The sequence below is a fragment of the Herpailurus yagouaroundi genome, unplaced genomic scaffold, assembly GCF_014898765.1.
Source record: "Herpailurus yagouaroundi ecotype Mexico unplaced genomic scaffold, PumYag 213, whole genome shotgun sequence".
In the NCBI taxonomy this organism is placed as follows: domain Eukaryota; kingdom Metazoa; phylum Chordata; class Mammalia; order Carnivora; family Felidae; genus Herpailurus; species Herpailurus yagouaroundi.
In genome coordinates this window covers 5,808,663-5,824,306 of record NW_024412444.1, presented here as the reverse complement: position 1 = coordinate 5,824,306, position 15,644 = coordinate 5,808,663, and the positions used below count along the sequence as shown (strand labels likewise).

General features: G+C 39.2%; 1 long non-coding RNA gene across 5 annotated transcripts in view; it reads right to left on the bottom strand.

Annotated features, from left to right (window-relative positions):
* The window catches only part of LOC121016775 (uncharacterized), a 79,535-nt gene that overhangs the window by 38,697 nt on the left and 25,194 nt on the right, over positions 1–15,644 (bottom strand). The window contains exon 4 of one of the 5 annotated variants that reach the window (XR_005784449.1): positions 8,141–8,390. The exons of the other annotated variants lie outside the window; for them this stretch is intronic. This is a non-coding gene — a long non-coding RNA (uncharacterized LOC121016775). Of the gene's footprint in view, positions 1–8,140; positions 8,391–15,644 lie in introns of those variants that run through there. 5 annotated transcript variants of the gene reach the window in all.

Genomic DNA, 15,644 nt, shown 5'->3' with positions numbered 1-15,644 from the left:
AGCATTTGGATCTGTTTCTCTTATTTTAACAAGATGAACAAAGGAGGCTCACCCTGCTCTTTTTAATCCTAATTCATGTGGTCCCTACTTGGGAAGCAATGGTTCTACCATTTAAAACAACAACCAAAACACGTGTAAGATGAACCGACACAAATCAAAGAGTCATAACTTGGAACTTAGTCTAAATCACTGGAAAACAGAAAAATAAAAATGAGGAACTTCATCTAACAGAGGGTATATGAGATTTATAGTCATTAAATAGGGTTACTTCAGAGCTCTCAAAGATGTTTCAAATGAATCTTTCAGATTCAGGTTTTGTTGGCACTGTAGCTACAGGAACTACAATGTGATAACGTAGTATTCCTTTTTCCACCTTTGGCTCCCCCCAAATTATCTAACTTGTTATAGGAAATGATGTTGAATTGATGGGCAGGCCACCTAGGATCTAGTCTCAACTCTGCTACTAAGTATAGCGACCTTGAACTAGCTTCCTCCCGGGGCTCATGTCCCTTATTTGTAAAACAGGGAGGGTGGCTCCACTATGGCTAAACATCCTACAGTGGCATCACCCAGAATGGCAGTGTGTTGGCAACTGAGAAAGTATTTTAATGTGAGCAAGTCATTTGATTAAACTAGAAAACAAACAAAGAGGGAATACATCAGTTTTCTAAATAGTGTATTTTGTAACATTTTCATGTGAAAGAAATACCACATTAAAAAAGGTTTTAAACCTCTGATCTTTTTCTTAAGAGTCACACAATTTAAACAAATATTGTTCAAAACTCAAAGTTTTTATATGCTACCCTCTAGTGGAGACTAGAACCTACTCTATTAGTTCTGTCTGAAAGTGCATTCAGATCTTTTGTTCGTAAGATAGAAGTAAGAGGAGTTTTGCTTACTGCAATCATTTTTAGTCCTTCTCAAAGTATAATCTAATGACATGGGGTATCAGAATTAAGTGGTTAAACACACAGTTTCCTAGAGCCCATGAGAATGAGGCCCAGGAATCTACATGGTTTGAGCCCACTGGAATTTGAAAACCAATGATCTAGCTCCTTGAGAGGCGTGGTATAACGGTAGGCATTATCATAAATCTAGTGTCTAGTGAGGGTGCAAATCTCTACATCTTGAGGGGACATATATATTAAAATTCTCTTTTCTTTGTTCCAGGGTTTAAAATAAGTAGAAAGTAAATACTCCATCAGTTTCATATAGACTTAAGAATAAGGATCATGGGGGCACCTCAGTCAGTTGGGTATCCGACTTCGGCACAGGTCATGATCTCACCGTGTGCTGACAGCTCAGAGCCTGGAGCATGCTTCAGGTTGTGTGGCTTCCTCTCTCTGCTCCTCTCCCGCTAGTGCGGGAAAGAAAGAAAGAAGGAAAGGAAAGGAAAGGAAAGGAGAGGAGAGGAGAGGAGAGGAGAGGAGAGGAGAGGAGAGGAGAGGAGAGGAGGGGAGAGGAGAGGAGGGGAGAGGAGAGGAAAGAATAAGGATCATGTTCCTTAGCATAGTACACAAGGCTCTTTACAGTCCAGACCCTACTTTCCCAGCCACCAGGCCCTGGTACTTCCATTAGTTTCTTTGTCTCTGCCCCATATTGACACCACTGCCACCACTAAATTCCATATGGAACTCTTTAATAATCTATGAAATTGATTCTACATTTTTTTAAAGGTTATTTATTTTGAGAGAGAGAGAGCACATGAGCAGGGAGGCTCCATGCTGTCAGCACAGAACCCAATGCGGGGCTCAAACCCATGAAACTGTGAGAGCATGACCTGAGCCAAGATCAAGAGTCAGGCACTTAACCAACTGAGCCACCCAGGCTCCCTGACTTTACATTTTTAAACATGCTATTCACTCTGCATGGAATATGCTTCCTCCCAACTTAAATTTAATAATCGTATCATTTTTAGTTATCATTAATAGATTTGAAAGGAGAGTGCTCCTTGAAGTCAATATCAATGGCAGGAGCATCAAGAATTGTCCTGTAGGCTGTATTTAGACTCTCCCATCTTCATACGCTGCTTTTTCCAAGTGCGTGTGGGGTTTATTGCTATGCAAAGACAGCCTACAGAAATGGTGCCAATGGCCATTCCCCCTTCCAATAATCTGGCTGACCCTAAAGCCCCTTTCTTCTTTACTGAGTTTAGAAATACCTGTGAAGTAGACCCAGGACAAATATAAACAAAGATTGAAATGTCAACTTTATTTCTGACAAAAGCTTGGTTGAAGACTAGATCTCTGGAGACCAATGAAGGGAAGGTTTGGGACTATTGAACAAGCACACTAACCAAGAACTTCTGGCCTGCATTGTTTTGGGGTCAACAATGGAAGAAAAGGAATCACATTCTGGTTGTAGATTAGCTCTCCCCAATTTAAAAAATGAACAAGAGTTTCCTCTAAGAAACCCCAGCTCTGTAGATACTCTGGAGTTGCCCCTCTGTGACACTGTTAGAAGAGAGAAGAGGACTTTCTAAGCTCTAAAATATATTTTTCATTATCTATTCAAGGATTCTTGACTGAACTTAACAGAGTTCAGTACGTTCCTGGGCCAATCTGGTTGTTTCTAGTAAAGATGCTGTTTTGTACGTTACGGGAGATAGTTACATGTGATAGTAAAGACTTCAAGTATTAATGTGATAGTGAGAGGCTATTTCCTTAATGCAGTTTTACTGAGATAATTGTAGATTCACATGTGATTGTAAGAAATAATACTGAGCAATCTTGTATACTTTGCCTAGTTCCACCCAATGGAGGAAGTCTGCAAAACTATAAGTAACACCTCGGTCAGGATATTGACATTGATACAATCCACTGATCTTATTCAGATTTCTCCAGTTATACTTGTACCCATTTGTATGTGCTTATAAATGCATATATGTGTGTACTAAGTTCGTTACAATTTTATCACCTATGTAGATCCTCTTTGTCAAAGTATACTCATCTGTGTCTACCATCAATCAAGATACTAAACACTTCCAACATCACAAATACTCATCATGTTTCCTTTTTAAAACCACATTCACCTCTCTCTTTTCCCCTAGATGCTCCCTCTACCCCTAAACCCTGTCAACTACTAATTGATTCTCCATTTCTAAAATTTTGTATTAAGAGATCTTTATATGCTAAATACTAGTCTTTTGTTATACGTGGTTTGCAAATATTTTCTCCCAATGTGTAGCTTGGCTTGTCTTTTCATTCTCTTCATATGGGCTTTTTCATAGAGCACAGGTTTTTAATTTTGATGAGGTCAAATCTACTGATTTTTCCTTTTACCAATCATGCTTTTTGGTGTTAAAGTCTATAAAATCTAGACCCTGAAGATTTTCTCATATTTTTTTTCTAAAAGTTTCATAGTTTTATGTACTATATTTCGGTCCGTGATCCATTTTGGGTTATGTTTTTTATAAGGCATATTAATCTGAAGTTCCTTTCGAAAAAAAATTTTTTTTAGTATATTTATTTTATGTTGAGAGAGAGAGAGAGAGAAAGAGAGCATGCATGTGAGAACTGGTGGGGGGGGTTGCTGAGAGAAAGGGAGAGAGAGAATCTCATGCAGGCTCCACACTGTCAGCTCAGAGCCCGATGCAGGGCTTGAATGCATGAACCATGAGATCATGACCCAAGCAGAAATCAGGAGTCAGACGCTTAAGTGACTGAGCCATCCAGGGACCCCAAAATTTATTTTTAGACTATGGATATCCAATTGTTCTGGTGCCATTTGTTGAAAAAGCTGTCTCTTTTCCACTGAATTGTTTTTTCATCTTCATCAATAATTAGCTGGGTGTTTGATTTTGTGTTTGGACTCTCCACTCTGTTCCATTCACCTATGCCTTTATCCCTCTGCCAACACAACACTGTTCCGATTACTGTAGCTATACAGTAATTCTTAATACTGAGAAGAGTAATGTCTCCCACCTCTTTTTTTTTTTTTTTTTGGTCTAATTGCTTTAAGTATTCTAGGGACCATGCTTTAAGTATTCTAGGGACCATGTATATAAATATTACAATCAACTTATCTGTGTCTACAAAAACCTTGCTGGAATTTTGACAGAATTGTATCTATAAGTCTGTAGGTCAACATGGGAAAAACTGACATCTTCACTATGTTCAGTTTTCTAATTCATGAATAGGGTATGTCTTTCCATTTAAGTCTTCTTTCATTCCTTTCATTAGCATTCTGTAATTTTCAGCATATAGATCCCATACATTGTTGTGTTAAGTGTATATCTAAGTATTTAATTTTATTTGGAGTGACTGCAATGGTATTGTGCTCTAAATTTAAATTTCCCCATGTTAATTGTTAATATATATAAATGTGATTGATTTGTACATGTTGATCTTATAACCTGAAAGCGTGCTAAACTCACTTATCAATTCTAGAAGTATTTTGTAGGTTTTTGGGAGTTTTTATTTAAACAATCCTGTCATCTGCAAGAGAGATTGTTTTATTTCTTCCTTTCCTGATCTTTAGGCATTTTACTTCTTTATCTTGCTTTACCCTGGTAGCTAGACTTTCCAATATTACATTCAATAGGAGTGGTGAGCATAGACATTTGCTTTATTCCTGATATTAGGGGGAAAGCATTTGGTATTTCACCAATAAACACGATGTTAGCTGTGGATTTTTTTTTTTTTGTAGATGCTCTTTATCAACTTAATTCCCTTCTACTCCTAAATGCTGAGAGTGTTTCTTATGAATCGGTGTTGGATTTTGTCAAATGCTTTTTCTGTGTCAGTTGATATGGTCATACAATTCCTTTAACTTGTTAATATGGTGATATATGGGTTGGCTTGGGGTTTTTTCTTTTGTTTTTGTTTTTTGTTGTTGTTTTGTTTTTTTGCTATTGTTTCACAAATTCCTGATGTGCTGTTCACGTTTCTCAGTCTATTTTCTCTCTTATTTAGACCAGCTCAATTCTAGGGTGCCTTGGTGGCTCAGTCGGTCAAACGTCTGACTTCAGCTCAGGTCAGGATCTCACAGTTTGTGAGTTTGAGCCCCATGTCGGGCTCTGCGCTGACAGCTCAGAGCCTGGAGCCTGCTTCACATTCTGTGTCTCCCTCTCTCTCTGCCCCTCCCCTGCTCATGCTCTGCTCTGTCTCTCAAAAATAAATAAACATTAAAAAAAACACCTTAGATTGGCTAAATTCTACTTTTGTGTCCTCAGGTTTACCAGTTCTATCCTCTGCCAACTTTATTCTTGAGCCCGTCCAGTGACTGATTTGTTAGTGTTGTTGTATTTTTGAGATCTCTAGTTTCCGCTTTTAAAAAATAATCAATTTGATTACTCTGCTGAAGTTTGCTATTTTTTTCACTTCTTTCAAGTAAATTTATAATTGATTACTGAAGCATTTTTATGATGGCTGCTTTGAAACCCTTGTGAGATAATTCTAACATCTGATTTATGTTTGTGGATGTTGGCATCTGTGGACTGCCTTCTCTCCAAGTTGTGATTTTTCTTTTGTGTATGATGGGTGATTTCACAATGTATTGTGGACACTTTATTTATTATATTAAGAGACTCTACATCCTATTTAAATCTTTCAGTTTAAATACCTGTTCGGGTTTAATTATAGGTCTTGGCCTACTTTTGTGGGCTGTGGTTTCATGGTAGTTTAATTTTCACAGCCTTTGTGGTGTTACTTTTGGTCTGCTTGGTTTGTATGATCCTCCTCAAGCTCCCACTAACTCCTGCTGGTGCTGCCTAAGGCCTCAGGTGGCTCAGGGAAGGCTGAAGAGTCTCAGACTCGGCAGAAAAGGGCTGCTTATTTTTGGTGGGGTTCCCAGGGGACCCTGCTTGCCAGTGGACTTGGGTTTGCCGGATGTTGCCAGCAGGACTCTTTTTCTATCTGGGGGAAGAATGAGTCTACGAGGCTGCCTTCCTTTGTTAGGTCAGGGGTTGGTCAATGATGAGTCCTAGTCATCTGCCCCTTTTGGGTGAAAGCCTGCCACTATTTTGTGCCTTAAGTCCTGGGGAAACCATCTCACTTTCCTCTTACAACCTTTTAGCCTTCTCCTTTGTTGCCCCCTGCCTCATGTCCAGGGTTAATATTTGTGCCAGTGAGGAAGAGCAAGAAGGAACTCACCTACACCATCTTGTCCTGACCAGAAGTCAATCAATCTCTTTTCATTTCATTTTATTTATTTTTTAAATATTTATTTATGAGAGAGAGAGAGAGAGAGAGAGAGAGCACTAGTGAGGATGAGTGGGAGAGGGGCATAGAGAGAGGGAAATGCAGAATCCAAAGTAGACTCTAGACTCTGAGCTGTGAGAGAGCCTGATGCGGGCTCAAACCCAGGAACTGCAAGATCATGACATGAGCTGAAGTCGGATGCTTACCCGACTGAGCCACCCAGGTGCCCCAACGTCTTTTCCTTTTAAAGAGATTCCTGTTTAAACAAGTAATTCCAAAAAAAATTTCTTTTTTTGTTTCTGTGAGTCAGTTGCTACCTGCCATAGAGAAGACACAACATTGGCCTTACTGGTTTGGGCTTACTTTTCCCTTCAACAGTCTCTCTTTTTCTGTCTCCGTCATCAGTTCCCCTCATCCCTCCAGCCCCCGCCCCCCCCCGCCCCCCCGGATCTCCTCTCATCTGCTGAGGGATAATTTTGGAGTGACTTTCAAACAAATGAAAAACCAGTGGCAGGGAATGAAGACACACAAAATGGAACAGCCTTCATGTTAGGTTAAACACAAAGGGAGCTGTAAAACAGAGGTGACAGCATCAGTGGTTTTCTAGTGCTATTAAATTAATACTGTGGTTTAAAATAAGAAGAGATTTGATGTTAATTCAATTAATTTAAATGACTGATGGGGCTTCTATGTTTCAACATTCTTAGAGGTTATTTGTATTTAATACAGATCAAAGTGAAACAAAACAGATTAGCCTTAAAGGCATAATTTCAGATAGCTATGTGAGGAAGTTATTTCAAAGCAGCAAATTGTGAAGTGTGGTTGAGGGTAATTCAGTACACTCATTTTGGAGGAAGTTGTATTTTCTTTAAAGAACAGATTCTAGGGGTGCCCGGGTGGCTCAGTCAGTTAAGCATCCGATTTCAGCTCACGTCATGATCTCGTGGTTCATGGGTTTGAGCCCCACATTGGGCTCTGTGCTGACGGCTCAGAGCCTGGAGCCTGTTTCACATTCTGTGTCTCCCTCTCTCTCTGCCCCTCCGCTACTCACACTCTGTCTCTGTCTCTCTCTCTCAAAAATAAACAATAAACAAATTTTTAAAAAAAGAACAGATTCTAAAATTATCACTGCTTTGTTTTTAATCACAATATTTCATTTACTTTGAACTTTAAAAAATTAAAGTGGAATGAAGATATTTAGGCTGGGTCAAAACCAAGAATGAGCAGTACTGTTTTAAAGAATAACATGACACAAACTCCAGCTTCCTATGGGGATGACCGTTAATTAGGCTGTAAGGTACAGGCTCTTGTACGTGGAGTAGGAACTGTGGTACTGGTTTCCAGCTCTCTTGGCAGATGCGACCTCCACGTGTGTCTTTGCGGACATTCACATTTAACGCTCTGACGCTATTCCTTCAAAACCCACCTTTGCTCCCCCTTAACAGGGGAAGTGTGACAGGTGTCATGCACCTGTTCTACCATTGTCAAGCAACTGTTTAATGCTTAAAAGACTTATGAGATAGAAGAAGATTATGAGATGGACTTAGGTCCTTGATTATCTTATTTATCTCTTTATATCCCTGTTGAGCTAAGGAAATTCAGGTTAATTAGGCTGGGGTCATGTGTGAGATGGGGCAAATGTCTGACCTACTGCACTCCTTCTCTCCCTTTGTATTTTATCTCCTCACTCTTCACAAATTTCTTTTTTGAGTTTTTTTAAAAATATATAAAACACAGGGGCGCCTGGGTGGCTCAGTCGGTTGAGCGTCCCACTTCAGCTCAGGTCACGATCTAGCGGTCCGTGAGTTCGAGCCCCGCGTCAGGCTCTGTGCTGACAGCTCAGAGCCTGGAGCCTGTTTCAGATTCTGTGCTCCCTCTCTCTCTGACCCTCCCCCGTTCATGCTCTGTCTCTCTCTGTCTCAAAAATAAATAAACATTAAAAAAATTTTTTAAATAAAAAAAATATATAAAACACATTACATCCATAACATGCAAAACAATCAATATTGACAAGAGAAGAATTTATTTGTGAAAATAAAAATGTTCATTAGTGCTTTTTTCCTGTATTCACAACACTCATCCATTTGAGCAGAACAGTCACCTCCACAGTCTACACTCTGACAGAAAAAGCAAGTGTTTTCCCTCACCATCTAGAAAATGTTAAAGGCAGTTTTCCCTGCATTCATGAAAAGAGACACAGATTTTCTTGTGGCTTCTGATTTGTGCTCTGGATGTATGGTCTTCTGAAGTCTAGAAGGAAATAAAAGAGGAGACGAATCTTTTGTGTGGAGGTTATAAAGACAGTGTGGAGGTGTGTCTGCAGGTGGGGAAATAAATGACATGACTGACAAATACGAGTGACCTCACCTTGGGATACGTGTCCAAGAAGGCAGTGTCCCATAACCCATGACATGCCCGGTGAGTGAAACAACGGAAAGAACAATGCAACAAACATTGTCTATGATCCACAATGCCTTGGAGTCACTGCCAGTTACCCACACAGCCTTTGCCCGTTGGGACTCCAGTCTGTACCAGGAAGAAACCCTATTCAACTCATACGAGTACATCACGAACTAACTGCCCTGTGGTGACAACATTCCACTATGCTGTAATATTTTATACTGCTCCCATCCAATTATGCCCATGCACGCACCTCTCAACAATGCCACGGGACTTCTGAAAGACCAAGTTTCTAAAACAGGACAGTGATGAGTATGGCCCCTATTTATCTCAGTGGTGGTTCAGTACGAAGATTTTTTTTTTTTAATGTAGGCTTTTCACAGGCTGCAAGGAGGTACCAACTATCAGGATCCACGTTCACTCTTACAGGAGAGACACAGAAATAATAGTGGCCTCCAAGATTACTTGTGCTTTACCAGGGGCTGGGGTTGGAAAAGGAAAGAGGGATGGCAAACAGAGGAGTAAAGGACCCCAGAGTATGGACCTCCAGGTTCTCTCCTAACACTGTCTCTGAGTGATCGGACTTTGTCCCACAGCTATTTGCTGCTCTCCAAGGTCATAGATTCCTCATATTGTTCAGTCATTGGGTAACCTTGCATTTCAGGGAAGCCTGGACTCATTACCAACCCCAGAATGAGTCTAACTTGATCTTTGCCATTTGTGGTAAGTCTATTTCCCTTCCTGATCACTGGTTTGAGTGTGGGCATATGACATATTTTTAATCAATGATATATGAGGGTTACACCTCTAGGACTTCTGGAAATTCTTCCTGTCAAAAATAGAGGCCTAAGGAAGAAAGAAATTTTATTATCCCCTTTCCTACATCTTGATATATATTAAGGTTGACATGCCTGGAACTGCCACAGTAATCTTATAACCATAAGGAGAAGCTAAGAGATTTCATGAGGAATTTGAACTGGAACAAAAATGAGGGTTAGCCACTCAGTTAACCAACTCTGAAAAGGCTCTATTTGTAGCTTCTGGATAGATCAGAAAATAATTCTTTCCTATTGGTTAAGCCAATTATAGTTGAATTTTCTGTTACCTCGGCCAAAAAGCATACCAAATGAATAAATAATCTGATGGAAAAAGAAATATTTTGCATCATTTCATGAACTCCTTGTGGATTCATGATCAGCTAAGAATCATATAACTTTCTTTCTGGTAATGGGTTATACTACATCCCCTTCCAGATGTTTCTGAGAGTGCATACACTATACTCTTTGCAAGAATCTTTCTATAATTATTAAGTAAAATTTCTTTCAACATGGTCAATACGCGGAATAAAACTGAGGAAAGGGCACCCGTAATTAGAACCCTTAATTAGAATGAACTCATAAAATATTATATAAGAAAATAAAAGATATATGAATATATATGCAAGTTTAAAACCACAAGAAGAAAATACTCATTTTCAGAGTTTGCAAAGCAAATTCAGATCAGAGAGGTGGGAAGGATGTTAGGTTAAAATATATTTGAGTATTATAAGAAGCAGATACAGGTTCTAATAGCTGGATTTGGGTGTTTGGACACCAGTGCAGAGAAGGCAGTCTAGGACAGAGGCCCTATTCATTCATGGAACTAGAGTTGAGATACCTACAATAAGCCATGAGTCACAGGGAAGACTCCACCTCTGCCAGGTGGGGAAAGCAGCAAAGAAGCTTCTTGTATATCTAGGGTTGAGATAGAAAAAAGTAACTTCCCCAAATGCAAGCCCCCCATCATGTGAATGAGCAGGTCCAAATTCACACCAACAGTAGGCAGCAAAAGCTCCTAATGGAGAAATCAACATAAAAATTGACCCAGAGCAATCCTTATCAAAATAACACCTGCATTCTTCATGGAGCTAGAACAAACAATCCTAAAATTTGTATGGAACCAGAATAGATCCTGAATAGAAAAAGCAGTCTTGAAAAAGAAAACCAAAGCTGGACGCATCACAATCCCAGACTGCAAGCTGCTTTACAAAGCTGTAATCATCAAGACAGTATGATACTGGCACAAAAAAACAGACACTCAGATCAATGGAACAGAACAGAGAACCCAGAAATGGACCCACAAACATGGCCAACTAATCTTTGACAAAGCAGGAAAGAATATCAAATGGAATAAAAGACAGTCTCTTCGGCAAATGATGCTGGGAAACTGGACAGCGACATGCAGAAAAATGAACCTGGGACACTTTCTTACACCATACACAAAAATAAACTCAAAATGGATGAAAGACCTAAACATTAAGACAGGAAGCCATCAAGATCCTCGAGGAGAGAGCAGGCAAAAACCTCTTTGACTTCAGCCTCAGCAACTTCTTACTCAATGTGTCTCCATAGGCAAGAGAAACAAAAGCAAAAATGAACTATTGGGACCTCATCAAAATAAAAAGCTTCTGCACAGTGAAGGAAACAATCAGCAAAACTAAAAGGCAACCAATGGAATGGGTTGCAAATGACATATCAGATAAAGGGGTTAGTATCCAAAATCTATGAAGAACTTATCAAACTCAACACCCAAAAGCAAATAATCCAGTGAAGAAATGGGCAGAAGACATGAAAAGACACTTCTCCAAAGAAGACATCCAGATGTCCAACCGACACATGAAAAAGTACTCAACATCACTCATCATCAGGGAAATACAAATCAAAACCACAATGAGATACCACCTCACACCTGTCAGAATGGCAAACATTAACAACTCAGGCAACAACAGATGTTGGTGAGGATGCGGAGAAAGAGGATCTCTTTTGCGTTGTTGGTGGGAATGCAAGCTGGTGCAGCCACTGGAAAACAGAATGGAGGTTACTCAAAAAATTAAAAATAGAACTACCCTACAACCCAGCAACTGCATTACTAGATATTTACCCAAGGGATACAGGCGTGCTGTTTCGAAGGGGCACATGCACCCCAATGTTTTAGCAGCACTACTGATAATAGCCAAAGTATAGAAATGGTCCAAATGTCCATGTATGGATGAATGGATAAAGAAGATGTGGTATATATTTACAATGGAGTATTACTGGACCATTAAAAAGAATGAAATCTTGCCATTTGCAACCATGTGGATGGAACTAGAGATTATTATGCTAAGTGAAATTAGTGAGAGAAAGACAAATATATGACTTCACTCGTATGAGGAATTTAAGAAACAAAACAGATGACCATAAGGGAAGGGAAGCAATAATAATACAAAAACAGGGAGGGGGGACAAAACATAAGAAACTCTTAAATATAGAGAACAAAGGGTTGTTGGAGGGGTTGTGGTGGGGGGGGGCAGGGAGATGGGCTACATGGGTAAGGGGCATTAAGGAATCCACTCCTGAAATCATTGTTGCACTATATGCTAACTTGGATGCAAATTTAAAAATTAGTTAATTAATTTTAAAAATTAATTAATTAATTTTAAGAAATGGACCCAGAAAGAGTGAAACCATGAACTCTCAGAAAAGGCAAAGCCAATATCCCCCAACAGGGTTATTTTCATAGCTCAGGGAACCCGGAATGCCATGGAAATCAGTCTCAGCTGAAGATGAGCTCTCAGTTGAAGATTCAAACCACAAGAGGGAGTGAATTACTGGGATGGAGTGTTAGATGATATAACAAAAAGAAGAATTTACACATTAAGAACAAGAAATAGAAAATCATCTGAAAGGGACTTCAAAATGATTATTTTTAAATTTTTTTTTAATGTTTATTTATTTTTGAGACAGAGAGAGACAGAGCACGAACAGGGGAGGGTCAGACAGAGGGAGACACAGAATCTGAAACAGGCTCCACGCTCTGAGCTGTCAGCACAGAGCCTGACGCGGGGCTCAAACTCACGGACCGCGAGATCATGACCTGAGCTGAAGTTGGCCACTCAACTGACTGAGCCACCCAGGCACCCCTAAAATGATTATTTTTAAAATATTTAAATAGGTAAAAAGAAAATAGAAAGGATAAAGCAAGCACAAAACAGTATAAAAAAAGAACAGATATGGAAAATGGAAAAGAATACAATGAAAATCTTAAAATGAAAATCATAACTTACTACAACTTAAAAAAAGCAATTAACTAAACAACAAAACAAATACACAGGAAAAAAATACTGTATATATTGGAACATAGATCTAAGGATATGACCCAGAATGTGTAACAGAGAAATAAGAGAAGTTGAGTCATGGAAAATAGGAAGACAGGGTCTAAACTATGTCTGACAGGAATTCTAAGATAAAATTAAATGAACATGGGAGACCTGATGTTACAAAAGAAAATGGCTGAGAATTTTCCAGAATTGAAAAAAAAGTCATCAATCCTAAGATTTAAGGATCACCCCAGGACCTAAATAGGACAGCTAAAAACAAATTCATATCTAAAAGAATCATTGTTAGCAAAACTGCAGAATATTAAACAGAAGCAAAATTCTTAAATGCTACTAGAGATTAAAATACACATTCCTACGAAGGAAAAACAATTATATCGACAAAGACTTATAGTCAGCATAATAGCTGATATTTACTCAGTGACTGATGTGGGATGGACATTGTTTTTTGTTTGTTTGTTTGAATTTTATTTGAGAGAGAGAGAGCTCATGTGTGGGGGAGAAGGGTCGAGTGAGACAGAATCTTGAGAAGGCCCAGGCAGAGCTTAATCCTACAACCCTGAGATCATGACCTGAGCTGAAGTCAAGAGTCAGATACTCAACTGAATGAGCCACCCAGGCACCCCTGGACATGGTTTTAAGTATCTCTTACTCTCTTACTTAATGTTCACAGCAGTTTGATGGGGAAGATGCTGTTGCTAACCCCGTTTCACAAACAGATATGGAATAACGGATAAAAGACAATGGAATAATGTATTCAAAATGGTGAGACATAATTCTATCCAGAGGTCTCTTCATCAAGAATGAAGCTGGGGGGTTGTTTATTTCTTTCCTGATAGATGCATTTAATAATCCATAAACATTTAAAGAGTTGAATAATAATACAGAATATGTGTTAAAAATAGCCACACCAGACATGTCACATTGTCATAAATTCCTCAGAGTTATGTATGTGGTCATTTTGCGTGTGGTGAGCACAGCAGAAACTGGTAGAGCAGATAGTTTTTAATCAAATCTCAGTTTTTCAATGCCAAACCAGACTGAGTTTAAGAAGCTGCAAAATAAAATATGCAGGTTAAACTGGCACAGTGATTCCTTTCCAAAAATGTCTATAGCACAAAAGATGGTCTTCTGTATCAGTAAAACAAGAGCCCTTTAAGTATTTCAAACACACAAAAAAATCCAGTACGAGGAATTGCTTATTTACTGATGGAAGAGCTAAAGAACCAAAGAGCATTATGAAGCAACCTTACGTTTAGCAAAAGCAAGGTGGCTCCCACTCACCTAGGGCTGGAGTGACAAAAGCAGGAGGTGGCTATACCAGAGTTTAGGAGTCAGGGTCACCTGGTGGGCCTGTCTAATGGGAACTGAGATCATCGAAGGGAGCGACATCCTCTAGGAACTGGAGCCACACTGGTATTGCAGCAACTCTCGGCGTTGCCACCTGAAACAGAGCCAGGAGCAGTGGGGGATATCCTGGCTTTTATCCTTCCCTAGCTCTCCAGGCTTCCACTAGAGCCTTCCATTAGTGAAACCCATCTAGACGGACGGCAAGAGAGCACAGGAAATGTAGCATCCTGCAAAGCACACAACAGGCAGAGGATGCGTGGTTCTCCAACTCTTCCGTCTGCCTGAGTTCCTCCACTTCAGTTTGCTAGTCAACGTAGGCCTGAAAGCGGCAGGTACGCTTTGTGTGGCAATGACTGAGCTGACCCCTTTTTCATGCAAAGGCAGTGCTTCTTTCCAGTCAGAGTCCTGTTCTACAAGCTCGAACTTTACTTAAGACCATCTACCTATCGAGCTTAAAAGCAATGCCTACGTCCTCTCAAAGCTACTCTGCCCAGAAGCTAATAGAGGAATGTAAAAATAGCTTTAGCGGTCTTTCAGCATGGGTTTTCTTATTTGTATTCTAAGTAACTCATTTAGGCAGACCTAGAAAGCTTCTTATTTGCATTTGTTTTGCCCACAGAAAATTCAGTTTGCCACTGCTTCACGTCATAGAAATAATCAAAATACAAATTGCTTGAACTGTAAAGACAGCAGCTCAGAAAACCTAGGATAAGGAAGAAAAATTAGGGCACATTTTAAACATAAGTGAAAGGTGGTTTTGCCCTGGCTATCTTCAACCTCTACCTGTAAAGCACAAGCAGAAAAGAATTTTGAGAATTACTTAGTTCACAGAAACTTCATCTTCTCTGAAATCTTATTTTTGACCAAGTGAACCAGAAAAGATGTCAATGTTAAATCTGTTTTCATCTAATGTAGATAACCAGAATCTATATAATTTTTCTTGAATTACAGTTAAGCAATAACTACTAGTCGTCTTTATCTACCATCAAAAGAAAAGCATCTGAAAGAAGAATATGCTATTGATCAAAAGAAGAGTGTTTGTTAACTTTCATTTTAAATATATAATTATCTATAATATTAAATTTTAGCCATAATATTTTTTGTTCATCTATTAGGTTGCATAGAGATTAATGGTTTCATGAAATACCACAGTATTAACTCTGTTGGGCATTTTTTGGTGATAGAAAGTATTTTTGGTGGTAGTGTAGTCAATTGTTAACTACTGTGTCCAGAACTGAGGTACATTTTATAAACTGTCCTAATTTTGAAACTGAGATTGCGCCCTGTATAGGGCTCTGTGCTGACAGCATGGAGCCTGCTTGGGATTCTCCCTCTCCCTCTCTCTCTGCAAACTCCTCCACTCATGCGCGCTCTCTCTCTCTCTCTCCCTCTCTCTCAAAATAAATAAATAAACATTTAAAAACAAATAGAACTACCCCACAATCCAGCAATTGCACTATTAGGTATTTACCCAAAGAATACAAAAACACTAATTCAAAGGGATACATTCACCCCAATGCTTATAACGGCATTAGCTACAACAGCCAAATTATGGAAACAGCCCAAATGTCCACTGATTGATGAATGGATAAAGAAGAAATGGTGTATATATATAATAC